This window comes from Orcinus orca, chromosome 12 (genome assembly GCF_937001465.1).
Source record: "Orcinus orca chromosome 12, mOrcOrc1.1, whole genome shotgun sequence".
In the NCBI taxonomy this organism is placed as follows: domain Eukaryota; kingdom Metazoa; phylum Chordata; class Mammalia; order Artiodactyla; family Delphinidae; genus Orcinus; species Orcinus orca.
This window is the reverse complement of record NC_064570.1, coordinates 85,500-99,660: the sequence shown is the minus strand read 5'-3', so window position 1 is coordinate 99,660 and position 14,161 is coordinate 85,500. Positions and strand designations below refer to the sequence as shown.

Sequence of the window (14,161 nt, the reverse complement as noted above, 5' to 3'; positions counted from 1 at the left end):
CTGGGGCCCCCTCGGCGCTTTTTCAGCCAGACCCTGGGCGTGGGCAGGAGCGGATGCCCAGGCAAGACCTGAGGCATCTTATGGTCTCCAGGGAGTCAGTGGGAAGCCAGGGACCCGAGCGACTCCGTGCGGTATAGGAAGCCACCTCTGGGGAGGAGTCAGCCTCTCGTGGCCAGACTCACCCACCCAAGCCTCTCCTGAGATGCCCGCCCCGCACAGAGCCCCCGGCTGCCGTGGTGGCAGCGCCCCCAGAATTTCACAAAATCTGCTGTAAAGGTTCATTTGTGGCTCTAGGACGCGACTTCCCTCAGACCCAGGGGCTGGGTGTCACCACGAGGGTCTTGGTGCCCCACGGTCACTTCATCAGCACGGCCCCCCAAGCTCGGCAGTGGCCCTCAGCCTTCCGCACCGCACTGCCCGCTGGAGTTAGTTAAGCGTCCGCACCCTAGCCGGGCCCCTGGCCACCTCCTGCCAGGCTCCCTCCAATCTCCAGTCACCCGCCCGGTGCTCGACCGCAGGCAGGTCCTCGCTTCCCGGAAGCGAGAAAGCAGGTGCCTGGCTGCTCATTAAGTTCCACTTCCCTGGCCTTTCACCACTGCACTTGTGAGCATAAGATAGTGATATTTCAATAAAATTAACACACATTGCTGGGCACCAAATGGCCTTAAGAGCAAGTCAAACTTGGAATTTTACCGAAAGCAAAACTCCCGTTAGACTTCTTATCTCGATGGCTTTTTAAAATAGGAATTTCTTCATAATATCTCAAGTATCTTTTAATTTCCAACAGATGCACATAAAAGGCCCATTTCCAGGTTACTTGGGTAAAGGGTGGCAAGTGCTGATTTCCCTCTGTGCCATTTACCCTGCCTGTTCCAACATTATTTAAGCCATCGCAAATGTAGAAAGAAAGCGAACATAACATTGACACCAAAGAGATCAGCAAAAACGAAAGCTATCAACTAATCTAATGTATAAGCAAGTGTGAAAATCCTAAGTAAGTAATTAGCAAACAGAATCCAGCAGTGTGTTAAAAAGATTATACACTAATAAGGGACTAAGTAGTTTTTTCCAGTGAAGTAAGAATGGGTCAATACTAGGTCTTTTGATATAAACCACCATCTAGTAGAGCAAAAGATTAAAATGTCTCTATAGATGCCGACAAACATTGGATGAAATTCAACATCCGCTCTCAGCTTTTAAAATGCTCCTAATAAAACAGTAGTTGATGAATACGTCTTTAATATTATCAGTGCTGTCTCAGCCTGAAAGCTCACATCCTGGGGAACCCTGGAGACGCTGGGAAGAAGACAGACCCTCACGATCCCACAGCCCCTTCACACAGCTTTGGTGGTTCTGGCCCATGCAGTTGAGTCAGGAGAAAGAAAGTACAAAACTGGGAAAGGATGAGATAAAGTGATGACTACTTACAGGTTATTTCATTGTATATCTGGAAAACCCTAGAGAAGCAGCTGAAAAATATGTACAAAAATATAAGAGAATTTGGCAAAGTAATCAGCAGGCTTCCTGTCTGGAAACAAGAACCAGTAGGAGATACGACAGAAGAAAAGGCTTCACTTATCACAGCATCAAAAAAAAGATAAGCTGTATAACAATGTGGTTGGGAAGAAATATGAAAGTCCTACAGCAAGAAAACTGTATAGCGCCTCTGGGGAACACGCACACCGGGACAGGGACCAGCACGCGTGCGCTTGGGTTGAAGATGCCAGTTTCTGCACAGTTAATCTGCACACATAGTGCAACCCCAACTAAAATGTTAACTTTTTTTTTTTTATTTTATTTTTATTTTTTTAAACATCTTTATTGGAGCATAATTGCTTTACAATGGTATGTTAGTTTCAGCTTCACAACAAAATGAATCAGTTATACATATACATATGTTCCCATATCTCTTCCTGCTTGCGTCACCCTCCCTCCCACCCTCCCTATCCCACCCCTCCAGGCGGTCACAAAGCACCGAGCTGATCTCCCTGTGCTATGCGGCTGCTTCCCACTAGCTATCTACCTTACGTTTGGTAGTGTATACATGTCCATGCCTCTTTATTGCTTTGTCACCGTTTACCCTTCCCCCTCCCCATAGCCTCAAGTCCATTCTCTAGTAAGTCTGTGTCTTTATTCCTGTTTCACCCCTAGGTTTTTCATGACATTTTTTTTTCTTAAATTCCATATATATGTGTTAGCATACGGTATTTGTCTCTCTCTTTCTGACTTACTTCACTCTGTATGACAGACTCTAGGTCTATCCACCTCATTACAAATAGCTCAATTTCGTCTCTTTTTATGGCTGAGTAATATTCCATTGTATATATGTGCCACATCTTCTTTATCCATTCATCCGATGATGGACACTTAGGTTGTTTCCATCTCTGGGCTATTGTAAATAGAGCTGCAATGAACATTTTGGTACATGACTCTTTGAGTTATGGTTTTCTCAGGGTATATGCCCAGTAGTGGGATTGCTGGGTCATATGGTAGTTCTATTTGTAGCTTTTTAAGGAACCTCCATACTGTTCTCCACAGTGGCTGTATCAATTTACATTCCCACCAACAGTGCAAGAGTGTTCCCTTTTCTCCACACCCTCTCCAGCATTTATTGTTTCTAGATTTTTTGATGATGGCCATTCTGACTGGTGTGAGATGATATCTCATTGTAGTTTTGATTTGCATTTCTCTAATGATTAGTGATGTTGAGCATTCTTTCATGTGTTTGTTGGCACTCTGTATATCTTCTTTGGAGAAATGTCTATTTAGGTCTTCTGCCCATTTTTGGATTGGGTTGTTTGTTCTTTTGTTATTAAGCTGCATGAGCTGCTTATAAATTTTGGAGATTAATCCTTTGTCAGTTGCTTCATTTGCAAATATTTTCTCCCATTCTGAGGGTTGTCTTTTGGTCTTCTTTATGGTTTCCTTTGCTGCGCAAAAGCTTTTAAGTTTCATTAGGTCCCATTTGTTTACTTTTGTTTTTATTTCCATTTCTCTAGGAGGTGGGTCAAAAAGGATCTTGCTGTGATTTATGTCATAGAGTGTTCTGCCTATGTTTTCCTCTAAGAGTTTGATAGTTTCTGGCCTTACATTTAGGTCTTTAATCCATTTTGAGCTTATTTTTGTGTATGGTGTTAGGGAGTGATCTAATCTCATACTTTTACATGTAGCTGTCCAGTTTTCCCAGCACCACTTATTGAATAGGCTGTCCTTTCTCCACTGTACATTTCTGCCTCCTTTGTCAAAGATAAGGTGACCATATGTGCGTGGGTTTATCTCTGGGCTTTCTATCCTGTTCCATTGAGCTATATTTCTGTTTTTGTGCCAGTACCATACTGTCTTGATTACTGTAGCTTTGTAGTATAGTCTGAAGTCAGGAAGCCTGATTCCTCCAGCTCCATTTTTCGTTCTCAAGATTGCTTTGGCTATTCGGGGTCTTTTGTGTTTCCATACAAATTGTGAGATTTTTTTGTTCTAGTTCTGTGAAAAATGCCAGTGGTAGTTTCATAGGGATTGCATTGAATCTGTAGATTGCTTTGGGTAGTAGAGTCATTTTCACAATGTTGATTCTTCCAATCCAAGAACATGGTGTATCTCTCCATCTATTTGTATCATTTTTAATTTCTTTCATCAGTGTCTTATAATTTTCTGCATACAGGTCTTTTGTCTCCTTAGGTAGGTTTATTCCTAGATATTTTATTCTTTTTGTTGCAATGGTAAATGGGAGTGTTTTCTTGATTTCACTTTCAGATTTTTCATCATTAGTGTATAGGAATGCCAGAGATTTCTGTGCGTTCATTTTGTATCCTGCAACTTTACCAAATTCATTGATTAGCTCTAGTAGTTTTCTGGTAGCATCTTTAGGATTCTGTATGTATAGTATCATGTCATCTGCAAACAGTGACAGCTTTACTTCTTCTTTTCCGATTTGGATTCCTTTTATTTCCTTTTCTTCTCTGATTGCTGTGGCTAAAACTTCCAAAACTATGTTGAATAAGAGTGGTGAGAGTGGGCAACCTTGTCTTGTTCCTGATCTTAGTGGAAATGCTTTCAGTTTTTCACCATTGAGGACGATGTTGGCTGTGGGTTTGTCATATATGGCCTTTATTATGTTGAGGAAAGTTCCCTCTATGCCTACTTTCTGCAGGGTTTTTATCATAAATGGGTGGTGAATTTTGTCAAAAGCTTTCTCTGCATCTATTGAGATGATCATATGGTTTTTCTCCTTCAATTTGTTAATATGGTGTATCACGTTGATTGATTTGCGTATATTGAAGAATCCTTGCATTCCTGGAATAAACCCCACTTGATCATGGTGTATGATCCGTTTAATGTGCTGTTGGATTCTGTTTGCTAGTATTTTGTTGAGGATCTTTGCATCTATGTTCATCAGTGATATTGGCCTGTAGTTTTCTTTCTTTGTGACATCCTTGTCTGGTTTTGGTATCAGGGTGATGGTGGCCTCGTAGAATGAGTTGGGGAGTGTTCCTCCCTCTGCTATATTTTGGAAGAGTCTGAGAAGGATAGGTGATAGCTCTTCTCTAAATGTTTGATAGAATTCGCCTGTGAAGCCATCTGGTCCTGGGCTTTTGCTTGTTGGAAGATTTTTAATCACAGTTTCAATTTCAGTGCTTGTGATTGGTCTGTTCATATTTTCTATTTCTTCCTGATTCAGTCTTGGCAGGTTGTGCCTTTCTAAGAATTTGTCCCCTTTCTAAGAATTTGTTCTGCACAGTTAATCTGCACACATAGTGCAACCCCAACTAAAATGTTAACTCTTTTTAACTAGACAGGTTAAATCTAAATTTGTGTGAAAAAATAAAAATAGGGCAAATCTAAGAGAAAAATCATAGAGGAATTAGCTCTATCAGATATTAAAACACGTTTTGAAGTTATATTTTAAACTCTCTTTTACTGGCAAATGGATAATTAGGAAGTCCAGAAACAGACCCAAAATACAAGTCATTTATGATAAAAGTGTTTAAATCGTTGGGGGAATGTAGTGGTGCTACATAGACAAACATCTTGGAAAACTATAAAGCTGGCCCTGTACTTCATCAAAGTTAATTCCAGACAGATCAATGATCTGAATGCTAAAGAAGAGAAACAGACGTGTACTGACTGAAAGAAACCACAGGAGGGTTTTTATGTTGTATGGAAGGCCTAAATATAGCACAAAACCCAGAAGCCATAATGATATGAACAAAAAGATGACATAAGAATAAAAATACTCTGCGTGGAACTAAACCGTCACCGTAAGCCAGTCAGAAGATGAAGATAAGCTGTAAAAGATGTTTGTAACAGAAACCGAGAGGAGTTTCTTTGTTATTTAAGTCAATAATAAAGAGACCAATAGGTCAATGAGGAAAAGGAGGCAAAGGACGTGACACACAGCTCACGAGAAGGAAGGAGAAGTCGCCCTTAAACGAAAAGATGCCCAGCTTTTCTCATAAAACTCCCCGAGCGACCGTGTTCCACTTGGGTCAGGCTGAGCAGGCAATACGAAATCCCTCCCTTCTCAAGGGACGAAGAAGGTTTGGCATGTCCATCAGAACTCTATTTCCATGAATGTGTTCCACAGGTACAGTCACACGTGTGTGCAGTGACACGTGTGTGGTTATTCGTGGCCATGTTGCCCGTGGGTCCACCCTCATCCACAGATGCTGTTGCGTGTCACCTGCCCGCTGAGCGCTGGCCCTGCAGAGCGGAGCTCGGAGCCCAGCGTTGTGGCCACCAAAATCCTCACCTGAGACTCAGACCCGTGGACACCGTTGTTTCCCGTTAGGACCCCGATGTGAAGGGCTGGCTTGGGACAGGTGTGACCCCCAGAGCCCTCGGTGGCTTTGTGAGCCCCGAGTCATGGGGCCCAAGTCCCTGCAGGTCACAGGCCATCCTGAGGGCCCTCGTCCCTCCAGAGACCCTGCCCCTCACGCCTGTACCCGCACTGTTGTGGGAGACCTCACCAGGGCCCGGAGCAGCCTGGGCTTGGGGGGGCCCATCCACAGGGGCCGAGGAGCCACCAGCTGGGTGTTCACTGAAACCACGAGGTGTGTTCAAATCTCCTCATGTACATCTCAGCATGTGTCTGGGCGAGGCTTTTCTCCCTGTGGGTTAATTTGCAGAGAAAATACTGCAATTCAGAAACATGTACAAATTGAAAAGGCACAGGAACGCTGGAACTGCCTTTTCTGATCACTTACTCAAATTCATAGGGCTGTCTGAGCAGGATCCTTGCTCCTGGAGGCCAGTGGAGCCAAGCGACTTTGACCCCACGGAGGGCGGGAGCCCTGCCTTTCCACCCCGAGGACGGACCCCTTCTCCCAACACAACCCATGTCACACGGACGAAGCAGTGATCGCATGGGATGAACTTACCGGGAAGAGACGAGGAAGCTGGACATATGCATGTTGTGGAATAAACTCAAGAATTGAAAAGCCGTGGAACTAGGGACCTGGGTTTAAGGTTGAGGTCTCCAAGTCTGTGAACCTGCCCCTCTCCCGGGGACGCGAGTCCTGTGCCAGATACAGGCTGGCACCAGGTGGGCCCCCCTCGGGGGCTCGACCGGGCTGGCAGGAGGCTGTCCCCTTGTCCGGGGTCTGTAGCTCTGCGGCACCTGCCCACTGTCCAGACGCTGTCCTCCTCGCCGAGCTGACCATCTCCCCCTGGAGCCCAGCTCCAGTTTCCAGCTGTTCCCACGGATCTGAAAAGAAACTACGATTTGCACAGCAGCCGAAGGGGCTTTTTCATTCTGGAGTATCTGTAACAGGTGGGAAACCGATCTCCCAAATGAGCCTCGTTGACACCCCTCTGTCCCTGTTTCTTGTGGGGAGAACAGCATCTGGCTTATAGAAGCTACAGCCGCGGCCTCTACATGTAGTCGGGCCGCAAAGCCAGGTCTGATTGCCCAGTTCAGTTTTAGTTTTGCCCACAGAGGTAGCTGTTGTGTTTTGGCTGTGTGATAGTGATGACGGGGCTAAATGAGACAGGTGCTTCTCTGTAAGCACCTTTGCTGAGCACACAGAGACCTTGCACTGTGACTGTAAGTGGCCTTAGCCACTCGCCCAGTGATCCTGTCGGCTGCTTTTTGTGCCGGGGGCCAGGAGACCCCCTCAGCCCCATGTCGGGTGGACTGCAGAGGAGGTGGAGAAGATGGGAGGGGCTGGGGTTCCCATCACAAACACTCCCTGCAGCACGTCCAGCTCACGGGGGGTGGACCCCACTCCCCGGCCCCACACATGGTTCTCTGAGCCAGTCCTGTTTTCTCCCAGGGCCCCAGCAAGGCACAAGCTGACCCTGACTTTCATAAGAAACTGTGGCCGGCATGAGGGGCCGGGGCCATGTGGCCAAGGTGGTTGGGAGACTGGCTGTGTGACTTTTCAGCAAGTTACCCTCTCTGAGCCTCAGTTCCCTCAGCTCGGAAAGCAGGACAACACTGGGTATCATGTAAGGACCAGCATGCAGTGCCCAGCACACGGGAGGTCTGAACAGTCGCCGCTTTCCTCCCTTCCCCCCCACCCCCCCCGGTGGGACCCCCGAGGGGTGGGCCCAAAGCTCGATGTCACTGGGAGTCACCCTTGAGCCATGGTTCTTGCTTCTCAGCGGATGTGCCGCGCCCGCCCCGTGGGATCCTCAGCAGTGGGGATGGGGGCAGGGCAGGAGGAGGTGGGGCCAGGGGGCCACAGACGTGCAGCCCCATCTGCCTGGGACCCAGGCGGCAGTGCCGTTGCTGTGTTTGTGTCCAAAGCCCATGTTTCATCGCAGAACCTGACAGTATGTGGATGGGATACTTGGGTGATCGCCTTGACAACAGGCACCTCTAAATCCTCTGTCCCGGCAGATCCGCAGTGGCCTCGCCCTCCTGGCGAGAATGGTGCCGTGTTGCCTCACCTGGGTCTACAGTGTGTGTGTGTGTGTGTGCGCGTGCGCGCGCGCGCGTGTGTGAGTTACATCTCTCGGCAGCTGCCGCCCACGCAAGGCCAGCCAGCTCTTCTTTCTCCTCTTCCCCCCAGGGGAAGGGGCCTTACCTGACGCAGCAGGGGTTTGTGGAGTGTCCACTTGCAGCTTGCCAGGCAGGGGGGGGGTCACTACTCAGCCGGCCACCACCTCGCCCCTCCCCGGCTCAACTCAGGCGGAGTTGGAGCTCTCTGGGCCACCGTGACCCCCCCGCCGTAGGAGTCCCCGTGACTTTGGGGGAGGCAGCGTCCCTGCCCTCTTCTGAGAGGGAGCCGTACGACCCTGGGTGGGGGTCAGGCAGAGAGGGCAGTGGGGCTGGTTCGTCACCACCCAGCTCTGCTCGTGCGAGAGGACAGAGAAGGACCAGGCACACCTTCCTCACCTCCGACCGGGGGCGCGTCCCACCAGCCCTGGTGTCCTCTGGGGCAGTGTCGGCACGGCCATCCGTGGGTCCTCTGGGGACCAGGGTGGGTCCTCCACTTCTCTTGTAAATGAGGAACGGAACAGAGGTCTGCCTCAGCCCCGAGGGGGCGGGGCTCTGGCCCTGACCCGCAGACACAGGAATCTGCTTTCTTTAAACAAGAGCGGGCATGCACCTGCTCTTGGAGTGGCTGTTAGGTGTGACCCGGACGTTGGGTCAGGTGCTCGCCGACCGCTGACCCAGCCCCTTCGGCCACATTTCCTCAGGCTCCTGTAGCGGACTGAGTGGATCTCAGACTTTGTGGCCAGAACCGCCCAGAGTTCAGGACCAGGCGGGCACAGGAACCTGCGTTTCTAACATTGCTGAGGAGCTGCTGGTGCCCCTGGCCCGGGGAGCAGACTTGGGGACCCAGCCTCACTGCTGACATTCAGCTTCAACTCCAGGGCTCGCGGGAGGCGCCCAGGGCCCCTAGGAGGCAGGAAGGCCCAGTTAAGGGGTACATCATGCTGCTGAAACCTGAATTTGTGTGTAAATTTCCTGGGGATCCTGGTTCAGGAGGCCTGGTCCCCCTTGTGATCAGTGTTGACAGCACAGTACATCGCAGGGGCCACCTTGCTTCTCGGTGCTGGGGACCAGGCCCCGACATCCGCGGCTGCTCTGTGGTCCATGTGTCCCCCTTCTCGACCGGAGGCCTCTGCCTGACCCACGGGAGCCTGCTCCGGGGGACTCGGAACTCCTGCCCCACCCGGTGGCCGGAACCCCAAGCGGCTTAAAATCTCTGTCCTGCTGGCTGTCACCTGCTGGCGAGGACCTGGTTAGAGGGCCGGCGGGTCGTGCCCCACCCAGGCTCCAGGCTTACCCACCTGGGTGCCGGGACCCAACACCCGGCCCCGGACCAGCCGCTGAATCGCCCGAGGGCGACGCCCCTCACGCCGCAGAGCCTCGGGCAGAAGAGTTCCCTCTGCTGCCCCCGCGCTGCTCTCCCGGCCCAGGCTTCCTCCTCTGAAGTTTTCCCTCCCAGCCCCCCATGCAGACGTGACACGTGATAAAGAAGAATGAGCCGACCTCCGGCTCTTATCTGGGGATATGGGGCAGGCGACCCTTCCACCGACCGACCCGCCACGGACACGCCAGGCCCCTCTCTCCGGCGGACGGTGTCCTCCTGCCCTTGTGCTGGCCCCACACCAGTGTCACAAATCACAGCGTTTCTGAGCTGAGGAGACTCCAGGACGAGCTGGACGACCACGCCCGCCCCTCCAGCCGACGGCATGGGCGCAGGGGGAGCGTGCCTGGGCCTCCATCTGAGCGAAGCGATCGGAAGTCGGGGCTGCAAGCTGCGACGCCCCTGACCGCGGCCTCGGCCGCAGAGGAATGTGCCGCCGTGAACCGCTTCACACTTGGACTTCCCACCTGCGAGGGGCCGGCAGGGGGCGCTCAGGACACCGCCCTCCCTGGGCTTTGAAGTGGCCACGCCTGCACCTCGGCCAGCAGAGGGTGGGAGCCTGGCGGGCATCACACCTTCCCGCCGGTTGCAGGGTTGCCCGGGGCCTCCTCCGAGGGAGTCACAGATCTGCATAACCCAGAGGAGGGGCGGGGTGGCAGCACAGGGCAGCTGGCAGATGAGAAAGGTCAGCTGTGGGCCCCCCCAGGCCGCAGACCTAACCCCAGCAATGGCTTGGGGTTCCAGGTGCCACCTGGGCGGGCTTGGGTTGTTCTCTGTGGGAATTGCTGCACAGACACTTCCGCTGCTGGGAAGCTGGTGGGGAGCAAGTTCCGGGGTCTCCAACTCCACAGAGGGGTCTGAACCCCCAAAGCCAGGATTACGTCGGCCTTTGCCCTTGGATCACAAGCCAACGGGCTTACTGAGCCAGTTAAGGCAATGAAGCCGTGTGGCCCCCGAGGACTTGACGGGGTTAAGGCTGAGGGAGGGGTGCAGCCCGAACCTGCTGGCAGGGGGACCGACGTCCCCCAGGCTTCCTGCTGCCCGTCATGGCCCCGGGCCCTGGGCAGCCCTCCAGGGTCCTGGCTGCAGGGTGAGGCTGGGTGTGGAAGAAAAGTCACTTAGGGAAGCTTTCCACTCAGGCCTGCCTCGCCGCCAGGGGTGCTCAGAATATTGCTTTTGAGAAGATTCTGAGGCGGGGCCCCAAACGCTCCGTTCCCACAGTGAAGGGCCCAGGACCCGGAGCCCGCGGCCTGGAGGCCGGAGGCAGCGGCACGGGGCCCAGGAGGGAGGGTGGTGGGCCCCGGCGCTGGCCGGGGAGCTGCGTGCCTCTAACCCACTTGACAGATCAGGGAATCGAGGCTCTGGGAGACAAGGCACCCACCCAGGTCACCGCGACCCAGTTCTGCTGGCTCCCAGGGGGCCCAGCACTCTGCTCCTGTCCCACGGCGCCGCAGCCCCTCCCTGTCAGGGGTGACGAAGGCCACATCCGAGCCAGGAAAGCCCTGTGCCAGCACCTAGCCACAGGCCCCCTGGGCTCCGACTCCTCAGGAGACAGGAGCGGCCACAACCCCTGGGTGCCTGCACACCCCATGACCTACTGAGAACAGCAGACGTGCATGTCGAAGGAAGCGGAAGTGAGGACGCACGGGGGCCCGAGGGGCCAGGGGCAGCCAGCGCTGCAGTGGGTGGGATTCGGGCCACGCTCAGGCCTGCGCCAAGGCTTCGGTCAGACTTCTGGGAAACGGGGTCCCCCAATCAGGGCAGCAAACCTTGTCTCGATGAGGGTGGGGAGAGCCGGTGGGACAGGTGTGGAGCAGACACACAGTAAATCCTGGGGAAAGCGGCAGGGGCACAAGAGGGAGGGAGGTGGCTTCTGCTGGACAGGCAAACGGGGCCGCATGTCTGAGCCTCCATCCAGCCTGGGGTAAAGCCAGAGGGAGCAGGCGTTGGGGCAGGCTCAGGCCAGGCCACACCATCAGAAAGCCTGGGCTGACGTGCCTGGGCCGACCCCTCTGGGACACACTCGTGGCGCCTCGGATGGGCCGGGCCACGCTAGCCGTGAGTGCCAGGGCTCCCGGCCTCACGTCCACGCCCGCTGCCCTGACGCTGCCTGGTGACTCTGGCCCTGCGAGGGCTGGCTGAGCAGTGTTCTAGAAAAGCCCACCCTCTGTGTCCTCAGAAGCAGGCCAGCAACTGGCCGACCCCCCAGCACATCCCTGGAGCCCCCTTTCTACCCAGTGGTCTGTCCAAATCCTCCCCGCGTCAAAAGGAATGCTTTCAGCTACAAGTAGCAGACTCCTGGAATAACAGTGTCTTCAGCAAACAAGCTGTTTTTCTCACAGAACAGGGAGTCTTGAGGTGGGGAGCTCAGGGCTATTTCAGTGCTCACTGATACCAGGCCGCTGGGTGAGCGCCTCCTCATGGCCACAACGTGGCTGCACAGCCGTAAGTGTGATATGCTTACACAAAGCCAGAGGGAAAGGAGTGGGTGAGAAAACGTCCACCTAATTAATAAACAAATAACATAATGTGTGCAAGGTGTCCCATAACAGGGGCAGCAAAATCGTAGTTTTCGCTTTTATTAAAAAAAAAAAGAAAGAAAGAAAGAAAAAAGAAAACGTCCAGCTAGTGGGAGTTAGCATGAAAGAATCTTGGCAGGAAAGTGACAGCTTTTCCCAGCCACTGAGAACCCAGAGTCTCTGTGTGTGACCAGCAGAGCTGCAGAAGCATGTGGACCCATCCAAGGAGAAGGAAACAGCGGGACGGACGCACCAGGCCAGCTTCACGGGCAGCAAAGCGGAGACTGAAAGAGGTGAACTTCGGAACTCTGCCTGAAGTAAGAAAAGTGGAACATGGACCTTGACCCATCACATGAGTAGCTGAACTCTTCAGAACCAGACGGGGAGTGGGGGGGTCACTCCATGAGGCCTGTCCGACAGGCCACTCCCTGTTCCTGGCAATCTGAAGACCACCTAAGTGACAGTCTGGCCACGCCGTCTGCTGTCTCAGAGCCCAGCCCGTCTCGTCCCGTGTCCTCTGTAGAGTATCACCAGCCCAGCCAAGATCAGCGAGGCCAGAATGGCTCCCAGAAACACATCCAATGCCAGGAACGCGCCCTGGTCCTCTGAATGAGGGGTATTTCGGCTGTGCACTCGGGACAGTGCCCCGCACACGGCGCTCCCTCTGTGGAGCTGCCTGTGGTTGGTGACGCCCGTGCACCGGGCAGCACTGCGAGACAGAGGCAGCCTCCCTCCATGGGTGTCGCTAGCGCCTGGGCCTCATGCTTTCTCAGACAGACCCTGCAGGACAGAGCAGCTGCTGTGAGCGGTGGTCCAAAGAGAAGGGAGACAGTGCCACAGGCGTCTGGGAAACCCAGGGGAGACACGATGGTCCTGTGTAGGCTGCTCAGGACGCCGCTCCGTGCCGCCTTCCTGGAGGCTCGGGGATTGGCCACGGTGCCATGTTTCCAGTGTGTTGAGGAGGGCTGTCCGTCAGTGGGGGGGTCCCGTGCCTTCCCTCCTCTTCTGGGCCTGCCCCTCGTGGCTGCTGTGTGCTGGGAGCCATGGGGCCACCAGAGCCGAGGCTCTGCTGCGCTCGGGACCACGGTGGGCGGGGGAGCCTCAGCGCTGGGCGCTGTCCCCACGTCAGCGGTGGGCTTTCCAGGCTGCTGGCCCACGGTAGGATGGGGGAAGACAGGGAGAGCAGCCCTGAGTGTGAGGTTCTCTGGAGGCTGAGACAGACAGAGAAGCTCTCCCACAGACCCCTCCTGTTTCCTGAGCTGAGTGGCAAGGACTTGGCATGCCCGGAGCCCGGGAAAGTCACATTTTACAGTCCCTGCTGTGTATGGGATGTAGGGCCCCAGAGAAGCGTTCACTTTGCCCGGATCCAAATTGGTGCTGTCTACTGCTGAGGCTAGTTTCTTTTTCTTCCTGCTTTCGCAAAAATGAGCGAGTTAGCATGGAAGCACTGAGGAGTCCCAGCTGCTCCCGACCCAGGCTCCCGACCCCTTCCTGAGGGCACCCGGAGGCCAGAGGAGGATTGTGGTCCCGGGTGGTGCCTGGACTTGTAAATCCAAGGGGAACGGCAGCCTCTGCTCACGCCGAGCACACGGGGCCCGTGTGGCTGGCAGTGTTTATTGTGTTAAGCTTCTTAGACAAATAGCTATTAAATATGTAAAACTGTTAAATACTACAAATCCCTCCCATCAAATGGCGATGAAGAGAAGCTGGCAGTGTTGCCGCACAGTCTAATCCACGAAGTTTGCGTGACTTTGTCAGACAGAGGGGCTGCCACCCAGCTGCTGTAACCACAAAATGGGAGGAGGCCGCACATCAGAGGCCCCTGAGATGAGGGTCTCTGGGGATCTGGCCAAATGATCTAAAGCAGACATCCGGGCCTGCCTGCGGGTTCAACAGCCAGGTCCAGGGGCGGCTTAAGAAATGCTAAATTATTTTCCAAGGAAAACAATGCATAATATAACATACAAAATGCCTAGCACACAGTAGGGACGCAATAAATATTTGTTGAAGGATTTGATGAGCGATGGAACATTTGCATTTTGGTGTAACTTTTATCATTGCGTAATCAAAGAAATCCAAAATTCACAGCAATGCCGCCAAGCCACAGAGCCTGTGGCCTTCCCCATCCCGTGTTCAGCCTGGGTTTCACGTCTGTCCAGCGCCTGCCCCGTGTCGGTCCCAAAGTGACCAGTTGTACCCTATTGTTACCGTACGTCTCAGCACCCCAGAAGGCTAACCACACTTTTTACTGAAATACAGACATAGGAAAATATAAATGAGCAAAGAAACTACCTCCCACAAACATAAGGAACTTTAAATGACCTG

The 14,161-nt window shown here is 53.1% G+C and overlaps 1 protein-coding gene across 1 annotated transcript in view; it reads left to right on the top strand.

Moving 5' to 3' along the window:
* Positions 1-11,936, top strand: part of FAM120B (family with sequence similarity 120B) — an 89,334-nt gene extending 77,398 nt beyond the window's left edge. The window contains exon 11 of the mRNA XM_049695120.1: positions 6,213-11,936. The gene's annotated coding sequence lies outside the window, so the exon portion shown is untranslated. The remainder of the gene's footprint in view (positions 1-6,212) is intronic.
* The last annotated feature ends 2,225 nt before the right edge of the window (positions 11,937-14,161 follow it).